We start from the raw sequence: 19899 nt of genomic DNA, 5'->3' as shown, positions 1-19899 counted from the left end.
TGATTGTATTGATTAAAATTATAATTTATTAAGCACATTTCTACGAAATAAAATTCAAAGTTACACCTTCAAATTGAACAAAAAGCAAGTTTTCTTCACATGCAAACATCCGTTGTTTATAAATTTTACACGAAAAAAATAGATAATTTAATTGCAGATAGAATGTATTGTTCCCTTTTTTTTACTCATATACTTAGGTGTTATTTTTTGAAAAAAAAAAAATCCTTTCCCCTCGGTAGCTCTGCGCAGTACTACGCTCAGTTGCCTTTCAGGCTTTGCAAAGGGCAGACTGTGCGTGTGTTTTTGAGCTGGTTTATGCCACACAAAGTTGTAGTTTTTAATTAATTTCACTTTTATTTGTATTAAATTTAGTTTGTATATACATATACGTTTGACTTTGTTTTTATATTTTTAGATTTTATAAATTAGTTATTTCGTTATATTTACGTTGAATCTTTTTTAATAACTACCAAAGAGTAGACTAGACAATAAAGATATAAAAATAAATCTAAGATGAAGCTTGGAATTTTTACATTAAACATGCAAATAATAAGGCACTGGATGAGAAGGTTCCAGGTTCGACTCCCAATAGGAAATTAACTTTTCTAAAATGGTTTTGGCCTTGGTGTTACGGGTAGTGCCGCGGAGTGAATTCTGTTGTCCTTGGTTAGACCAACTGAATTCAAGAATACCCAGACCAGACCCAAGTTCAGTAAGTTCATTTCCCTAATTGGTTCTGCCGGGAATCGAACCTGGAACCTTCTTATGCAGTGCCAACAGTGCAAACTGTTGGGCCACCTAGATCGTCTTATTTGGACTATTATATGTACTTAAACGTACAACAAGTGTAAAATCTACAAATCGCTTAAAACACGACCACCTATTTGTAAAGCAGATGTCCCGTAAAGCAGAGAGAGAGAGTGAGAAGAATTCACTTTATTTAGCACATATGAAGTGCTATATTGTATTGCTATTTGTAAGTTCGTCCTAAGCAGTCCTATGTCGCTCAGCCAATGTTTGCCTTTTGAGAAGCCTAGTCACACTTTGTAGTGCCCGTGGTGGCTGTCACCAGCCTGACGTCACCGTCAGGCTGCGTCGCTCTGCACAAAGACATACGCACTTTATTTAGTAGAAATGAAACTATACTGCATTGCATTTTCCGCCTGCGGTTTTGTTTGTCGGTTGCTGCGGTTTTGTTTTATAGAAAATAGGAAACAAAGAAAATAAAACCACCACTGATCCAGAAAATTTCGTAAATATTTGCTCTCGTGACGACGAACCCTTGTTTCAATCAGAAAATAGTACTCGAACTAAATTAAAATATTTTTTCTCGCTATATTTTGACGCTTTTTAATGTTAACAATTTAGTTAATAAACTACCCATTTTAATGTATATTTATTTAACCTCGCGCAAAGTACATACCGTTATACTGTACTGTATACTTCTTATTGTTGGCATTTCCATCAGTTAAAACCAAATTATTCGTATTGGTCGTATTCACTTTTTTTTTATTTATCTAGTATTTATTTACTTATCGCATAAAACAAATTGAATAAATAATACATAAAAGTTATACTTTCAATGACGCATAATTAATAAGTAAATATTGATGTTTGTTAAATGCATTTAAAATATAGCGAATAAAAGTATTTGTTTTAATTTTACTACTCTTTTCTACTTCTCCTTTATAGTTGAAAATAGTAGTATTAGTTATTAATTGATGATTGATGTAACGATCGAATCATTGCACGATTTAACTAATACTTTTCACTATTTATGCTATTACGATTTTGACCCCAAAATATTATGTAATGTTTATTTTTAGGATGGTTTATTCTCGAAGGTCTCTGAGGGAACAACAACGTAGGTATAGATTGCAAAGAACACTTATGACTCTTCTGTATTCAATTTACAACTCATCTTTATTTGACTTTGTGTAAGTACAAGCGAGTGGTCGATAGATGGCGTATGAAATTGTTTAGAGTAGTCTAAACTACGCTTAGAGGTCAAATCGTCTCTCGTCGCAACTGTTCAAGCCTTAAACACCCTTTTACGCTCAGAGCGTAGGGTTGTTATTATTATTATTTTACCTACAGGTTGCAAAGATAATTTGGAAAAAATTAAGGTGTTCATCATAGTATTCTTGTGCTATATAAAAAAAATAACGCACACACTCAAACAGGCCGCACTAGGGAAACCCTGAGTCGCGGGTGCCAAGGAGACAAACACAAATTACACCCAAACTCACGAGAAAAAAAATGTAGCCAATAAAAATATTTCTCCCGGCTCGGGAATGAATTTGGGATCTCTGCGTGGCAGTTCGGTATGGTAACCGTTCGGCCACAGAGGCAGTTTGACATAAACTTTGTTAAATGCAGTATGTACATATGTACTTACGTGTTTATAATTTTAAACCAGTTTAGCGGATTGGTACCTTGATTATGAAAAAGAAATGAAATGCTGAACAATACTGAATTAGAGGCGTTTTTGTTCAAATTATCACAAACATATACAATAAACACGTCTACTAAGTATTTCATGTCATTTTTTACACGACTCGCTTTATGCAACGCGAGTGCATCACGAGATTATGCGAATGTGTGCGTGTGTTTTTTAACCGACTTTAAGAAAAGGAGGAGGCTCTTAAATTAGAAGAGAATATTCCACCTCTAAGGGTGGTAAACTAGGGGATTAATGACTTTTGAGGTTGGATTTTTAGTAGTCTGTACTGAGATTATTAATTTCGTTAGTTTTTGAAAAAAAAACAGACGTAACGTGGTAAGGTACAAACGGACACTCAAGCATTGTCGAGGTACGAAATACTAGAAAGATTGTAAAAATAATTACTTAGTAATTTAGCGTTTTAAGAGCGAAAGCGAATTTTTAAATTATAAAAAATTGACTTTTTTAAAAATGTTTACCAAGCAAATTAATTTTCTTACACATTGGCACATTGTCCTTTAAAATACACGCACATTTAAAATTGTTTTGTTTGTCACAAGTCAACACCAGATGGTTATATTTAAGTGTTTTAAATTTAATCACTGATGATAAAATTCATAATTCAAAGCCCAATATGCTGTGGACTGTATTGTGCATATTGAACAAACTATACTATAAAAATTATTTCAGTAATTTTAGTGTTAGCTATCCTAAATCTCAATTGAAAGCAAAATAAATGTTGAACATGTTACTTCATCCACAAAGTACTCGATTTCGAAACTTATATTTTGTTCCTTATAGAGTTCTTAGGGTTTCGCGATTCTTACACATTGGAAATGAAACTATTTTTCGGACCTAAATCGAGCACGTTTGTTTTTCAAACAGACCAATGGTCACCACTGACTGAGATAGTAAAGATACTATACGGACGCAAATATTTGCATAATAATGAAAGGGGCGCGTGTGACGACCAGCACTATGCAACGCGAGTATATCGCGAAATTATGTGAATGTGTGCGTCCCTACAAGCCACGCGGCCGGCGGCTGCGCACACGTATAAACGGCGCTACTACGTTTGTATGAAGTTACCTGAGTTATCTTCTTATTATACTATAACATACGAGTAAATGAAGCGTACGCTCGTTCGAAGGTGTACAAGAAATGACATCAAATAATAAACGTGTTGAGTATTGTGTTTAAGATGATTTGAACAAGATACTCAAACTCAGACCTTGCCTTATTACAAAACTGAGTAATTGGTAATTATTTAGTGTTTTATTGCATTATTATGTATGTTAGTTGACAGGGTACTTATGTGTTATGGGTCTTTGTAACGTGAATATAAAAAAGAACTATGGTATTAACGTTTGATACTAAGATCCTAAAATCTTTACGGGCTTAATACGTAATCCTAATTCTTAAAATATGTAAGCTTCATTCATTCCTTGATTTTCTACAAAAGACGTAATTTGTGAAACGGCAAATGTTTCCAGTAATTTACGCCGCATCTAGCGCAATGAGGCTTTCATATGAAAATAGAATTATGAAATCATAAATTATTTTAAGGTAAGGGATTGGGCTTTGACTAATTTCTGTTTTAACAAAGAAACGCGGATTTAATTAAATTTTGTTACTTTACAAATTCGTTACGTCCATTCATCTGCGAGGTTTTATTTAATTCCATCCCTAAAAAGTGTGTTATGTGTTGGCAACTACCATTCAAACCAAGAATTAGGCCAATTCGTTGTCGTGATTTGTACTTATTAGGTTCGCTATAGGCATTTTGTAATTGGGCAAACGATTGTCCTTGGAGTTAGGCCCAGTTTCTTTCTTTTGAACCTGGCTTTTGCGAAGTGTTGTTTGTTACACATTTTTCTTAAAGCAACTCTTATAAATCGTCATTATACAGCACGAGTTGACGTAACTGTCTATTTAGAAGGACAAGTTATTTGCATAGTTTGATTCAGAATTCAATGTTGTAAATTACGCTCCTTAGGGCATTTGCGCACTGTATCCAATTAGGACTCCTATTCAGAACTCTGCGATAGTTTAACCGAATCGTTCGATTGAATATCGTTCTCGAATCGAAGGGCGTTTTCCGAGTTATTCAGGACATTCCGAGTTAAATGTTTGATTCCGATTTGGATACAATATCGTTATCCAACAGCGTTTACGTAGGTACTCAGTGAAATATATTATTAGAAAAATGGAAATCGTTTTATATACATTTTTAAGACTTTAAAGGCCTAAAATATAGGAATGCCATAGTCTTACATTAAAATAAATTAATAAAATTGAACAAAATCCAGACTTCATTTAAAATCATAAGAGATTTCCATATTACATTCTTGCTTTGTAAACAATAGGACGTTCGGTAACTTTCATTCGATGACTGCCAATCGAGAAGCTATAGTACGGGTGTGACGTCATTTCGGTTCGGTTTCGAATACGAAAGTTTGTCATTAGATTCGGGTGTTGTGAATAAAAATGAAAAGAATCGACCCCCTGAATCCTTTCCGAAACCGAAAATATAGAACCAAAATACTGACTTCGGATACGGTCATGTTGTACAACTTGACTCGTAAATTCCTTAGAAGAAGGTACTACATATTGATTTATATACTTTGGTAAACTTATGTAATTTACCAAGTATAATAATTTGTCTGGAACTTGAACAAGATCATATGGAAACACGTAGGTGAAATTACGCACGAATAAATCTTAGAATGGTTACACACGGCGATTTTTAGCAGCGATGCAAACGCGCATTTGTGTAAAGCGGGATTGATTGTACACTTGCGATTGATAGGTGATTGAATCGCTACAAACGTGCGACTGCATCGATGTAATCGCGCGTTTGTATCGATGCACTCGCGCGTTTGTGTTCGTCTATAAATCCCAAGTGTAGCGATGCAATCGCGCGTTAGTATCGCGTTTGCATCGCTGCTTAAAACCGCGTTTGCATGGCTGCTAAAGTCGCCGTATGTAACAGCTCTTGGAATTTGGATCATAGTAATTGATGACACTTCATATTACGCTTACTCAATAAACTTGCTGAGTTTTAGCGACAACTTCCTTATTAATTAATAAGGACGGTTTCATATTTACGTTGTTTGCAATTATCGCCAAAGCTTTGTAAATAAATATACCCTGCAACGGCCGGCGTTAATTGTTGTTAAAATTGAAACATACCGCGTTATTAGGGCAAACTGTAAAGGTTTACGACGGATCCACTAAAATCCAGGACAGCTATTAGGGTGACAATTAACCTGCACAGAAAATTGTACCCTCTTAATGTTAGAATAATACGTATACTGGGCTCATCCAATTAAACCGGAGGACTTAAAGGCTATGTAACGATTATTTGATTATGATAATTAGATTCTTTAACCGACTTAAAAAAGAGGAAGTTCTCAATTCAACTGTATTTTTTGTATGTATGTTACGAGATAACTTCGGCTAGTGAACTAAATATTAACTAGCTAAACTAAATAAACAAATTAGTACTAACTAACTATAGTAGCTAAGTAGTTGTTTGTCGCGAGTGCTTGTATTGAAACCTGAGCAAGCGAAGGAAGCCAAAATTGAACCACCAGCGAATCGAGTGGTTCAAATATAGATTCCTGAGCGTAGGGAGGGTTTCAAGCCACGAGACGCAAAACAACTTTGCTGCCGAGCGAAACACAACTTTTCACCTCACTATAGCGAGGGAAATCGTAGATGAAAGAAAGACAGTTGAACTATATATATAACCTTTTATAATGAAAAGAAAAAGTTTGGATGCGTTCTGAATTTACACATCATCAATTTTTGTTCTTGTTCGTACTTTTATTTTGTGTGATTAAGCGATTTTTGAAATTATTTTAGTTCTTCAACGAATTAAAATAATTTAATAAACACAATTAGTTATCATTGTCAATTTAATGTCAACAATAATAAGAATAAAAAATACCAACGGATTTATGTTAAATAAATGTACTGTTAAGTAATGTAGGTACGACAAATCGCTTGATTGAACGTGCCATCATCTTTTTTTTCATCGAAAGAAAAGTTACATGCACCACAGTCCATCGTCAAGTTTGAATTTGAAAAACCTTTTGCACACTAGCGTGTAAAAAACGCTTTCTAACGAGAAAGAAAGCCTTTCCGAGTCAGCGAGGTGAAAAATAAATTTGGCAAACTTGGCAAATAGATGTAATTACACCAATTTTTGAGATCGATTTTTTAACTGCTCTGTATTGAGATTATATTATTTTCGTTTCTCTTTCAAAAGATATCGATAATATTCGTGAAATGAAAAACAAAAACTACTTTGAAAAATTTGTTTCTTCCGTTAAAATGTTAGCTTTCAGTTTTTTTCTTGTTATGCCTTTGAAATTGTTTCAATTTCCGTTTGTTAACTAATGCTTATCAATTCTTGTTGGAACTGTTGTGTACGACAGGGTCGTGTAGTCTGAATTCCCGGTGGACTCATTCTGAGCCAACAGTGACGTTACGGACTCATAATTTAAGTCGTTAAAATGTCATTTTCTCCGTTCTGAAGGAAATGAGAATAATAATATTTTAGGACGTGTTATCTCGTCTCACTTAATCACGGCGTGGACGTTTTTACGTGAAAACAAAGAGGGTCGTTTTTGAACAAAAAAAATGTAAAAAATAAAATGGTTTTTGTCAGAAGCAGTTGACACTTTACTGGACCGAGGTTCGTGTTCCTTCAGTATTTGAGATTTCCAATAAATGCCTCTTATTATTTTCTGCCATGTAATAAACAAACTGAAGTCTGTACCAATCCATTTTGAACAAACAGTAAACAAAACTAAAATTTGGTTAAAATTCTAAAGCCATCACTCAATATATCGAATAAGTAACACGTATATTTTGAACATTTCGCCTTGATATCTAATCACTTTTTCGAACAATATTCATTTGAATAGCATCGTGAAATCGTATTTTAAAAATTGTAGTCCAAAACTGAGGTTCTATTCATTTATACATCTAAAACTTGTCTATGGTTGCATAGTGCTGTACGAAAAAAAAAATTCGGTTCATGCAATTAAGTGTATGTAATAGATTAGTAAATCTAATATTTCAATTGCAATCGAACGAGTAGGTATCTAAGAGTATATAGGGCGCACTATAAGTTTCCGAAACTGGCCACTTACATAAACAATATTTAAAAAGTAATTACATTTAAAAATGGAACTCTTTGACTGTAAAATACAGTTTGTTTCATCTGACTGTCACTTGTTTTTACATTGTAGCGTCATTTTAGAAATTGGTTGTCTACATCACCATCGATTTAACTCGTGAAAATTTTCGTAGTATGATTTTTTACGACTTTAAGTGTAGTTTTAACAGCTCAGCGGAGTTTCGCTCGGCTTCAAACTGCTTTTGGCGATGAAGCACCATGTAAGACGACTATTTGTAGCTGGTTTGCAGAATTCAAATGCGGTCGTGTTAATCTCAGTGACGAATTTCGTGATGGTCGCCCGTCCATTGCTGTGAACAACAAAAACATCGATACTATGCGCCGTATGATCAAAACAGACAGGCATGTGACATACCATGAAATTCGGGCATCTTTAGGCATAGGCATGAGTCAATACTACACAAACATTTGGGTGCGAAAAAGCTGTGCTCTCAGTGGATCCCACACAATTTTACTGAGGCACAAAAAACGGATCGCGTCACTTGGTGCAATGCCATGCTTACCATATTCAACGAAGGGGTGTCACATTTGGCGTGGAACATAGTAAAAGGTGACGAAACATGGACTTATAGTTACGATCCCAAATCAAAGCAGCAATCGAGCGTATGGGTCTTTCGAGATGAGCCGAAACCAACCAAAGTGACGCGCGTGCAAAGTGCCTCTAAGCGGATGAGTGCTTCTTTTTTAAATAAAACTGGACATGCGGCTACTGTTGCTTTGGAGAATCGTTGCACCGTGAATAGTGATTGGTATACGACCATTTGTTTGCTTGGGAAATTATTGACAAACTCCGGAAAAGTGACCGTAAACGCCGTATCATCTTGCACCACGATAATGCCAGTTCTCACACGGCCAGACAGACAAATGAATTTTTGAAGGTGAACAACATTGACCTTATGAGCCATCACGCGTGCAGTCCCGACCTGGCACCTTGTAACTTTTATTTATTTTCAAAAATTAAGAACCAGTTACGTGGTCATCGATTTTCGTCACTTGAAGAGGCTGTCGAAGAGTATGAAAAATATGTTTCAGAGATTGTCACGGAGGAGTGGCATAAATATATTCAAAATTGGTTCATTCGTATGAAAAAGTGCATTAACGCTAACGGAGAATAATTTGACAAACAATAAATTCATTTGTGACTATTTATAGCATTTTTTTCTTATTCATTCCGGAAACATATAGTGCGCCACACGTATTGATTTGAAGGAGGATTTAAAATGAAGGTTTTGGAAATTTTAAATATGCTTATATAAGCATATAGCATATATAAGCTATATAGCTTATGTAAGGAAAACTGCTAGTATGACTCAATGGAATTAGTATATTATATTAATTAATAATTAATATTAATTAATAATTAATATTAATTAATACAATATTAATTAATCGATTTGTAGTTGACATTACAATTGGCTATCACTACACCGTCTATGGGCAGGTCAGTGACTTGTTTGTTTACATTTTGTTCAAAATGGATTGAAACGAAGTATAGTAGAAACGGTGTCAACGGCTTTAGTGCCAAAACCTTTACCGCCAAATGCACTTATAAATTCAGTGTCACATTACATACATTCATGGGCATATTTAGAGGGACGCTAAAAAAAGATTGAATTTTATTATGATAACAATGTTCATATACACAACTGGCCACGTGTAGGTACCGGAACGTTTAATTTGAAAAAAGAATTACTTCAATCGTTTCTCGAATTCGATTAAACGTTTTGGTATTTATTATCCCCCGTAATTCATACGAACTTGTTATCGTAATTCAACCATTGTTAGCGTTCCTCTAAATATGTTCAATTTAAAATAGGAACTTAATAAATGCCAGTGAAAAATTTTAATTTCTAGTTTTAACCAAATTTATTGTACACACGCCAGCATATCAAGCTACACATTGATATCTTGTTCCGTTGCACTGGAGGCGATTTTCGAACAAAAATGTGTAGACTGATGTGCCGTTGTCCGTACATAACACGGTTTCTGAAATGGTAGAGCTTGAGAGAGCATCCTGGTTGTTACGTTTTTCGTAATTTGATATTATTTGTTAGGACGCCAGTCTTTATAACTGAGTAACAGTAAAGCTTCTCACGAAAGAGTTCGTCCAGGGCAGTACTGCCACCTTACCTGTTTCTGCTACCAAGCGGTAATGTGAGCATTATTGCTGGTGAAATTATAGGACCTGTTAACAATATCTCAGGGTGACGGGCGCAGTGGCAGTGCATTTCAGATCTTTGCGATTTAAAGCTCTCAGTGGCACTGCCACTGCTATGAACAGGCGTTTCGCTTACCAGCAAGCGCACGACTTGTTCGTCCCTTTACATGGTGTCATAAAATAATTTTTATCGGTTTTACCTTGAAAATGTGATACCTTGACGTCATCATAATATATGTATTAGCAACCATTCCGAACTCTTGCCCAGTTATTTTTCTCTAGATAGATACTAAGATGTTAAAGAGACATTTATATACATTAGAGGCTCTGACACCGGAGAAGCGGTGAGATGGGGGGTAAGTCATCGGCACGAAAAGTAGGCCCGGTTGGTTAGTGGCAAATTAAGAAAAATCTTACCAGTACTGCTTATTTTGATACAAATCAGTTGTAATTAAATTATCTTTACTAGTTACTGCCAGTGGAACCGTAATCGCTGATTGTCCGCAATGACTTAACCAGAAATTCATCAGAAAATAGTACAAAAAAATAGCGTGATGGAAAGTACAAAACAATATTTATTTATTGAATTTCATGTTTATTATCACGATTTTCATTTTTGTTAAATATTCCATGAGTAGTTTTTTAATATTGATACAGAGATTGAACACGATCTGACCGCACTCGAACCAGTGTCTGTTGCCACCCTAGGCCACCGTTCTTAACCAACTGAGCTAGCTCAGTAGGCAGTAAAAACACACGCTCACGAAGTTGTATCGTCAATCTTCATCGATAATGTCAAAGAAAATATTTTAAAAACAATTACTTAATCGTTGAAAGACCAAGTACAAAGACACGACGCAAGCACATAGAAAAATTCGTGAGGTCCGTTGGTTCGTTCCGTGGCTTAGTTGGTATAGAGTCTGGCACGGTATGCAAGAAGACGTCGGTTCGAATCCGACCGGATCTAAAATATTAAATATAGGAAAAAATAGGAAATAATTGAATATCAATCCAATAAAAAAAATTAATTAATTACTTAATATTTGTGTTGTTTTAATTTTGTTATTTTTTTTATTTTAATTTTTTTTATTGTGTCCGCTACATAAAAGTTTTACGTCCTCGTGACATTGTAAATACATATTATATTGTAAATATAATCCATGTCAGCTTTTATACTTATTAAAGTTCATAAGTTAACTATGTTCATAGCCATTCTATCTTAATTACTGTTAGCGGAATATAAAAGCAGAAAGTTTGCTAATGATATGTGGTAACATATTTAAATGTTCTGGTACACCATCGTGACAACGTTGCTCCTGTCAGGGATGTTCTGGCTTCTTTTATATTATACCAAGTGACAGGGCGAACAAGTCGTACGTCTGGTGGTAAGCGATATGTTTGTACATAGTGCTCTTGAACTTGTAGGGCAACTTGTAAGGTTATTTGTCCCAGATGTCCCTAAAACAGTTCTCAGAGTGCGACGTCGTGAACGAGCAGTGCCTTCGGCGCGTATTGTATCGCATAGGAACTCGCCGCTGTTCCGTGCCCTCACTGCTGCTGATGGGCGGCTGTGTATTATTTCTTTTTTAATCTTATTGTTATTATTATTATTATTTTCATAATTAGTTTGATTGTCACGGTGCATTAGTTGTAACTGTAATACCGTGTAAATATATTTACAATAAATAAATAAATATAGTAGGTGCAGTGCCACTAACTCAGAACTTTAAATCGCAAAGATGTGATGGATACCTACTACCACTGCGCCCGTCACCCTCAGTCATAAGTAAACAAGTCCTATGTGCCTGCAATTTCACCAGCACCCATACCCTTCAAAACTGGAACGCAATAATGCCCACATTACCTTTGTTTTACATTAAATAGGTAAGGTGGCAGAACTTAGTTTTAGTAGCAGTAGAAGTCTTTGTGAAAGAGTTCGTCCAGGAAGTACTGCCACCTTACCTATTTCTGCAATAATGTGAGGTGAAATTACAGGCATATGGGACTTGTTAACTTATATCTCAGGGTGATGGGTGCAGTGGCAGTGCCCTTCAGATCTTTCCAATTTCAAGCTCTGACCGGCACTGCAGCTGTCATGGGCTAGCGTATCGCTTACCATCAGGCCCACGACTTGTTCGTCCCGTCAATTAGTATAGTATAATAAAAGAAAAGCAAAACATCCACTGTATTGAAACTACTTTCCCTTCGTGTCCCATAACCGTGGGATACCATTTTATTCTGACGAGAGGTACTAAATTTCAAATTACCACTGATTAAAAGTACTTCAAAAAGTAAACATCCTATTTACATTTCCGCGATTGAAAATCCCGTTCTACCAAATTAGATTATTCCAGAGAGGTTAGCAAAACCCTTGTAATTTTGAAACGTCGTTGCCACTAAATGTAAGTTTTTGTAACAAAAACCGATAAACTCGCAACATTTTTTTAGCACAAGCAGTTAAGTGCTGTGGTTCACTACATGGAAAGATCACCATCCTTGTCTCGTCCACCGTCCACCGTGCCACCACACCGGAATAAGGTTATGCAGACAACAAAATACTCGTGTAAGTTAAAGATTACGGTCCTTAAAGTTTTTTGCGACTACAACCGAGTAAGTCACAGTACAATTTTAAATTCTCCATTATGATAATGCTGGAATAAGTCACGCGGTAGGGTTGTTTTTAACTTTGTCTCTCACTTAAATGGCGTGCTTTCATGGACAATTTACAAGCACTTAAGCTTGACCTACTTTTATAAAGTGTGCTCATGATATCATCGATTTAAATATAATAGAGTACATTTGTCGTTAACGACTAGTTAGCTGTAATGTAGGCTTTGTAGAATCATTAACTTTAATTATAAAAAATATTTTAAAAACAATAGTAGTAATCGGTAATATTTATACACACACACACACACACACACACACACACACACACACACACACACACACACACACACATACACACACACACACACACACACACACACACACACACACACACATATATATATATATATGTATTCCTAGAATATTATAATTATATTATAAAATAATCGAAAGTACATGAAACAAATTACGTATATCCACCAATTTTCACAGGAGAGGGATTAACGGATTTAACGTTATTACTTTGTTATTTCAATGGCTACGACTTTCATTTTTGCACAGTAAGCATTAATTTATATTGTCTACGAACTAACAAAGAAAATGGATTCCGTAAATCACGCTACTTTGGTTGCCTACATAGTCAGATGTCACCTTATTACATAGGGTGCGATATAGTAACGGCCAAATAGAAAAGTTTATTATCAATCATTTGTTGCACTCACAACTAGGTTCAATTAGGTAACCGTTATACAGGGTGCACCATTAATTTTCACATAAGTTATAAACTGACTCATTTTAGTACTGTTATCACTTCTGCAAAAGTGTTGTGGTTATGGCTCACACTTTACGGGGATTTAGGTGGCTTGAACACCATCTTATTTCATTGCAAATAAGGATGCAGTCGACTTTGGAATATGTTTGTCGAGCACGTGTCAATTTACACATTAGAAGTGTGCTTAGACTCAGTAACATTTTTCTATGCATAATGAAGGATTCACAGAAAGTTGCATAAGGAAGTCAACCTGTATTGGATGATTTGCTTATGCAACTTTCTGTCTTCTTTAACTCGTAATAAAAAAAATTGCGAATTAAAGTTACGATCGAAAGATCTTACGTTTATGAAGTCTCCCGTGCTATCTCGGAAAAGATCCTTACCTGGCAATAAGGGATCTTGTTGTACCTACTTTGTCTTTTGTTTATCTCAGTATTTTGTTATTGTGTGCAATGAGTTTGAGTCTCAATTGCACTCAAAGCTATAAAATTTTAGCAGCAGTAGAGCTCCTTGTGAAAGAGTTCGGCTGACCACGTTTTTGTTGGGAACGATTTCCGCTTCTGGCACGATAACATCTTGTATATCAATTATAGTGGTTATTTCTTCTATAGTTATTGTAACTGTAATTGTGTGCATTTGTGTTGGCCTTAAAAGACATTTCTGTACTCGTTTTATTTATTTATTTTTAGAATACTTAGTAAGTTGAATACAATCAAATACTAGTTCAACACAAAATCTTTGCTTAAAAGTTTGCTTTTTGTAGAACAGACGCGAGCCCTTTTAGGTTACCTTAATTTAACGTTGGTAGCTATTGTAGTCCAAACAAGATAAACCTGTGAAAAGTCATTGGCGTTGGTGCAATTTTAGTGAGCGAGTATTATATGCATCAGCATGTGTATAGAGTTATGATGGGTGGCAGTCCCTGCAGGAACTTCCTCGTTACAGCCCCCTCGGAGCTGATAAACAAGCGTGTAACACATCGCCGCAAGGTGACACGGATTTGACATAGGACTGAATGCTCGCTCTCACAATTATGCTGCTCAACTAGGGTTACGCTTAAATTGTCTATTAGTTATTTTATTACCATTCCTTAAATATTTGAAAACTCGTTTATTTGTTTGGTTTATTATATGGTTTTTTTCATAACATCAAGTGACGGCATGAAGAAGTCGTCCCTTGATGGTAAGCTTCACGCTTGTCCATAACAGTTGCAATGCCACTCACATTTTTAAATCGCAAAGATCTGAGGGGCGCTGCCACTTCACCCGTCACCTTGAGACATAAGTTGACAAGTCCCATGTGCCTGTAATTTCACCAGCACCCTTACCCTTCAAAACTGGAATACTCTAATGCTGACACTACTGCTTGGCGGCAGAAAGATGTAAGGTACTACCCTGGACGAACTCTTCCACCAGGAGTACTACTTCTACTAAAGATGATTCAATGGCACCCAATGTTTTAAGAATAAAAACTATACTAACGTTTTAATCGTTTTTTCTTTAATGAGTGAACCAAATGTGTTATTTTAAATTATTGCAACATACTCATGGTGGATAATTAATCTTATTTTACTAGGTTAATATTGTAATACAAAATTTTTATTACGTGTACTGCGTTATTTTCATGAAAACAAAAGCTTTTATTTTTCGTTAATTCTTCATCGATAACCTTATTTTTTTATTCTGTTTTTTTTTTGTGTGTGTCTGTGGGATTAATTCAGTGCTCTTTTTAGCTTTATTAGCTTTTTACATAGTTTTTTAATGTGCTAATTATATTTAATAAAAACAGAAAAACAATTTAAATTAATGAGGAATTCTCACGTGGCAAGATGTAAATAGAAAGACTTCTTTGACATTTTCTTGACTTGCAACAAATTTTAGAGAGACGCGGGAATGGTTTTATTTGTGAGACACGAACAAAGAATTTCACTCTAAATGTCTAAAAACTCTACATGTGTAGGTTTGGTTGCTTCTTGAATTTGTCTTTTGTATATTTCGTGCAAAATTTATTAGTTTTTTGGTAAGTACCAGTGAAGAGTTTATGCAGAGAAGTCTTGTCTATTTCTGCCGCCAAACGGTAATGTGAGCATTACTGTAGTCCGGTTTTGAAGGGGAAGTATGCTGGTGAAATTACAGGCGCATGGGAAGTCCCCATCAACTTATGTCTCAGAGTGACTCTCGTAGTGGTAGTGTCTCTCATATTTTTGCGATTTAAAGCTCTGGGTAGCACTGCAACTGCTATGGACAGGCGTCTGGCTTACCACCAGGTGCACGACTTGTTCATCCCGTCGATTGATATCGTAAAAAAAGAACAAAAAACATTTACAATAATGCAAATGAAAATTTATCACTTACAATGTTTATTTCAAACATCATGGATCGAAACAACAGCTTAATTGATCACTACCACGTATTTTTGTCATCCAAGTACGCAAAAGCTCTATAATAAATAACTTTTATATACACTTTATATCTCACACATAAGAACAAAACTAGTACATAGACAGCTTAAATTACTATTGTGGGCAAAGGCGGCCTTATCGCTATGAGCGATCTCTTCCAAACTTTGTGATATAGGAAAGCTGATCAGAGCGAGATACGTTGTGTGCTAATAGCAAAATTTGAATTGTATACATGGACAAAAATTAACATTAGTTTTATTAAATAATAAATAATGATATAGTACGAGTATACCTACATTTATGTTGGTATAATAATATAAATATACTTAAATAAACTTATACTTACCAATAAATATATACACGTTCCAGCTAGGACAATGTCAGAAGATAATATATTTACGCAATCCAGTTATGAAAATAGAAATTGACTTAGAATGTCGGATTTCAGACGGTAGTTCCTTAATTGTAGTTATAGTTTTAAACCTAGTGAATAGTTGACGCTTTACTTAAAATTGTTGCTGCATTAATGGTGCTTGATAGGCTCAGAGGGCAACAAGGTACTTATCAACATAAACAACACCTTATCAGGGTAACATCACAAAATTGAAATCGCTTACAAAAACTATGATAATATTTTTTAAGTATTTAAAATTTATTGCGCGAGTTTGTGGAATCACAGTCTACTTGCTGCTTAATCGGTTGTTGGTTTAATTTACTTATAAATTCATCCAGTAAGTGTTCAACGAGCACCCGTGAACACAGAGGACTGAAGTTTTTGGAAGTTGTACGGTACAGTCAAAATCTGAATTGCCTACAGCAAAACTCTGGTCAGGTTATGTTAAAATTTTCTAAACTTTGTATAGTTAACTTATGTTCCCAAAAATATAAACTTTTGGTTTGATTACATGATATCCTTCAAAATATACTGTTATTTGTGTTTACACTATTTAACGGGAATGTTGCAATTTTGTTTTAAATTTATATTTCATTTGTATTTTCAAACTAGTCACATCATGTTTTAATTATATTTGTGACTGACGTTATTTTATTGGGCTGCGTGAATATAGTGGACTAATTATTGCACTAGGCGTCTAAAAAAAACTTTTTTTGTACCGCAAGGCGGACCACAAATTTTCGAAACGGATTCCTTTAACACCTTATAACCTGTAATATCACAAACAAATAAATTAATTATAAAATAACTGGACTTCTATTTAGATTTGCAGCAGTGTTGCCACGTATGTGTTACGACTTGTGGTATTATTAACCGACCTAAAAAAAGGAGGAGGTTCTTTATTCGACTGCATGTTTTTTGTATGTAGGTATGTTACGCGATAACTCCGGTTTGTGTACCGATTTTGATAATTCTTTAGGTCGGCACGGTGAGTAACAGAATTATTACAACACAATTAAACTCAGCTAATATAGCTGCTCCCTCCTTGACTCGCCCGAGCTAACCTCTCCCAAAACCGATCACAGACAATATCAGTCCGATCTCTTAAAACCTCCCACGGACGTGAGTATTTCAGCCTAACCCAACCAAAAACCCTAGTTGCCAAAGTTGCCACTTTTTCGTAGAACATTCTCTATTTATTTATTTTTATGAATTAATGAACATAACAAAACTGTTAAATTTAGACATTAAAATTTCTCTAAAAACTTTAATGTAATCTCAAACCTACAAATTACAGTTTTCAAACCTTTCCTTAATTTCATAAACAAAAACATAAAAAAGATAACTTGAAGGTATCTGTACTTCAGCATGTCTGCATTTTATCGTAAAATATGAATTTACGAGCATTTTAATGCTGCTCTAGAGTCTTGCAAAGTTTAATACTGGCCACAATTTAGACACAATAAACCTGAAGATTTTAAAATAGAATCGTTGGAAGTTGCTTTCGTTCTGGTATTTTGGCCATAATTCGCAGATCTCAACTCGCCCCTTAAAAGTGTCATTGCTCCCGAAAAATTAGTCTACTACGCAATTTTTCAGCTCTTGGCGGGTTTTGAAACGCCTTGTTTAAAATACAACGCGAAACTTTTTCTTTGTCACATAATTTTACTCCGAAGGATCTAGACCCACATTTACTTTCAACAACTTCTCACTCCTTACTCAACGGATGATAATCTAGATCTAAATACAACTTTGATACTCGCATTAGATAATGTCGTAAATTGGCTAAATGACCATAATTTAGAAATAAACTTTACAAAAAAAATAATGCAATTCAGATCGTACCAAAAAGTTTCATTAACTATAGACTTCACCTACAGGGACAACAATATAAAAAGTGTTAACAGTTTCACATTATTGGGGTTTGACATAGATACGAATACTAATTAGAAAGCGCATATAGAAAAGATAGCGCAGACATTATCTAGATTTACATACGCACTTTGGGAACTTAAAAAGGCCACAGACGAAAAAACGGTCATAACAGCATATTACGCTTACGCTTATGCATGGCTAAGCTACGGAGTGATTTTGTGGGGAATTAGTGCGCAAGTAGGTTCACTATTAATCCTACTGAAAAAAAATCATATATTGCACTATCAATACAATAGTGTATTAACTCAAAAAGAGGACTTCCTCTGAATCGATGGAAAACTAATTACTCACTTCCCGCAAACAACGAATTAAAATTAATATGTTATAGTTTGTTATAGACACTTAAACAATTTCTCAAATATATTAAACAAATGAAAGGAAAAAATAATTTCATGTTTTTGAATAAGGATTATTTTGGCCAGAACTAGCTCACATAAAGTGTGTTTCTTGATATCTTTTGATTGTTTCTTACAATATTCTAACGATGGTTTTTTTGACGTGTAGAGAATAAAATTTTACGTTCAGTAATGATATAATATTAAATTTCACATATTTTGAGTTACAACACTATTGTAATAGCAGTGCGATATCATAAATGATTCTTATATATCATATATGCGATATAATGATTCTTATATATCATATATATCATATATGAACAATGCGTGACTGAATCAAAGCATTTATTGCTTCTGGCGTTTTCCTTATATACCTCTTTTTTTTGGAAACCCTGTTTATTATATAAACTCGGTTTCCATTAAATCCAAATAAGTACACTTGAAGAGTTTCGATGGCTCACTTAATATTTAAACGAAGATAAAATTTGTATAATTAATTTTAGAATTAAAATAATTATTCGCTCTATGTACTTTAAACAGTAATCTTTTTCTTTATAATAGGTATTCTGAAGCAGCGTCAAAACTTTACAACCACTTTGAGTGTAAAACAACTTTTTGATGATTACATTTGCGATCCTCTTGGCAGATAATGGCATAAATTAAGATAGCTACCCATTGAATTGCTTTTTTGTGGTGCCATAATGCAATATAAGCAAAAGCATTTATTATTTTTCGTTTGGTCGTAAAAAACGAGTCTAATGCACTTTCTTATCCTTATCAGGCACGCTTAGATGCGCCCCTGGAAAAAAATTTCCGGGATCTTCTGCAACTTCGTCATCACGGCCTTGTTGATATCATCCACATCTTTGAAATAGATTCCTTTGAGCTTGGGGAAAAAGAAACTTCCTATTACCGTTCACAAAAGTAAATCGTTAACTATTTTCATAATGAGAGTTAAGGACCATTTTTTATTCACTATTCTATCCATATCTTAAGTATTATGTTGTGTTATAATAATTTAATGTTATTATTATATTATTTTTGTATTACATAATTTCTGTTTTGTTGTGTACGTAAGCCCGTTATTTTATTTATTTTTTCCTGTATTTAGGTCTGCAGGAAGAAATTTGTTTCAGAAATAAGCAGAACCTTTTGTTTGTGTTATCCTTTTATGAATTGTGATTTGTGTGTTTTTTCCTGTGCAACAAACTATTAAATAAAAAAAGAAAATGTCAGATCGGGCGTCTAGTAATGCTACTCCAGTACGGCGATTTTTTTCCATGTCAGGCCATTGCGAGCAGGCGCGTTGCCATGGAGAAACAGCTACGAGTTGTCTGCGTACAACTCTCACTTTTTGAAACAAATGTTTCAGCATCTTAGTAGGATTACTTTAAAGAAAAACCTATAATAGTGCGAAGTTTAAGTTTTTGAATCTAATTACTTTGTCTCTAATTTATGCAAAACTTTCGTATGCTCGTCAATTTTACGAGAACATACTAGAGTGTAATGTATAAGTACGTAAACGATAAATAATAAATAAATATAATAAAACAGTCATTTCTACCGTCCCTCCACGTAAATAAAAATATGTTTTGTAGAGATTTATGCCGAATAATAAAAAGCTTTCATTATTACACCG

This window comes from Hyposmocoma kahamanoa, unplaced genomic scaffold (assembly GCF_003589595.1).
Source record: "Hyposmocoma kahamanoa isolate Upper Pololo Valley unplaced genomic scaffold, ASM358959v1 114, whole genome shotgun sequence".
In the NCBI taxonomy this organism is placed as follows: domain Eukaryota; kingdom Metazoa; phylum Arthropoda; class Insecta; order Lepidoptera; family Cosmopterigidae; genus Hyposmocoma; species Hyposmocoma kahamanoa.
Note: the sequence above shows the minus strand (reverse complement) of the source record.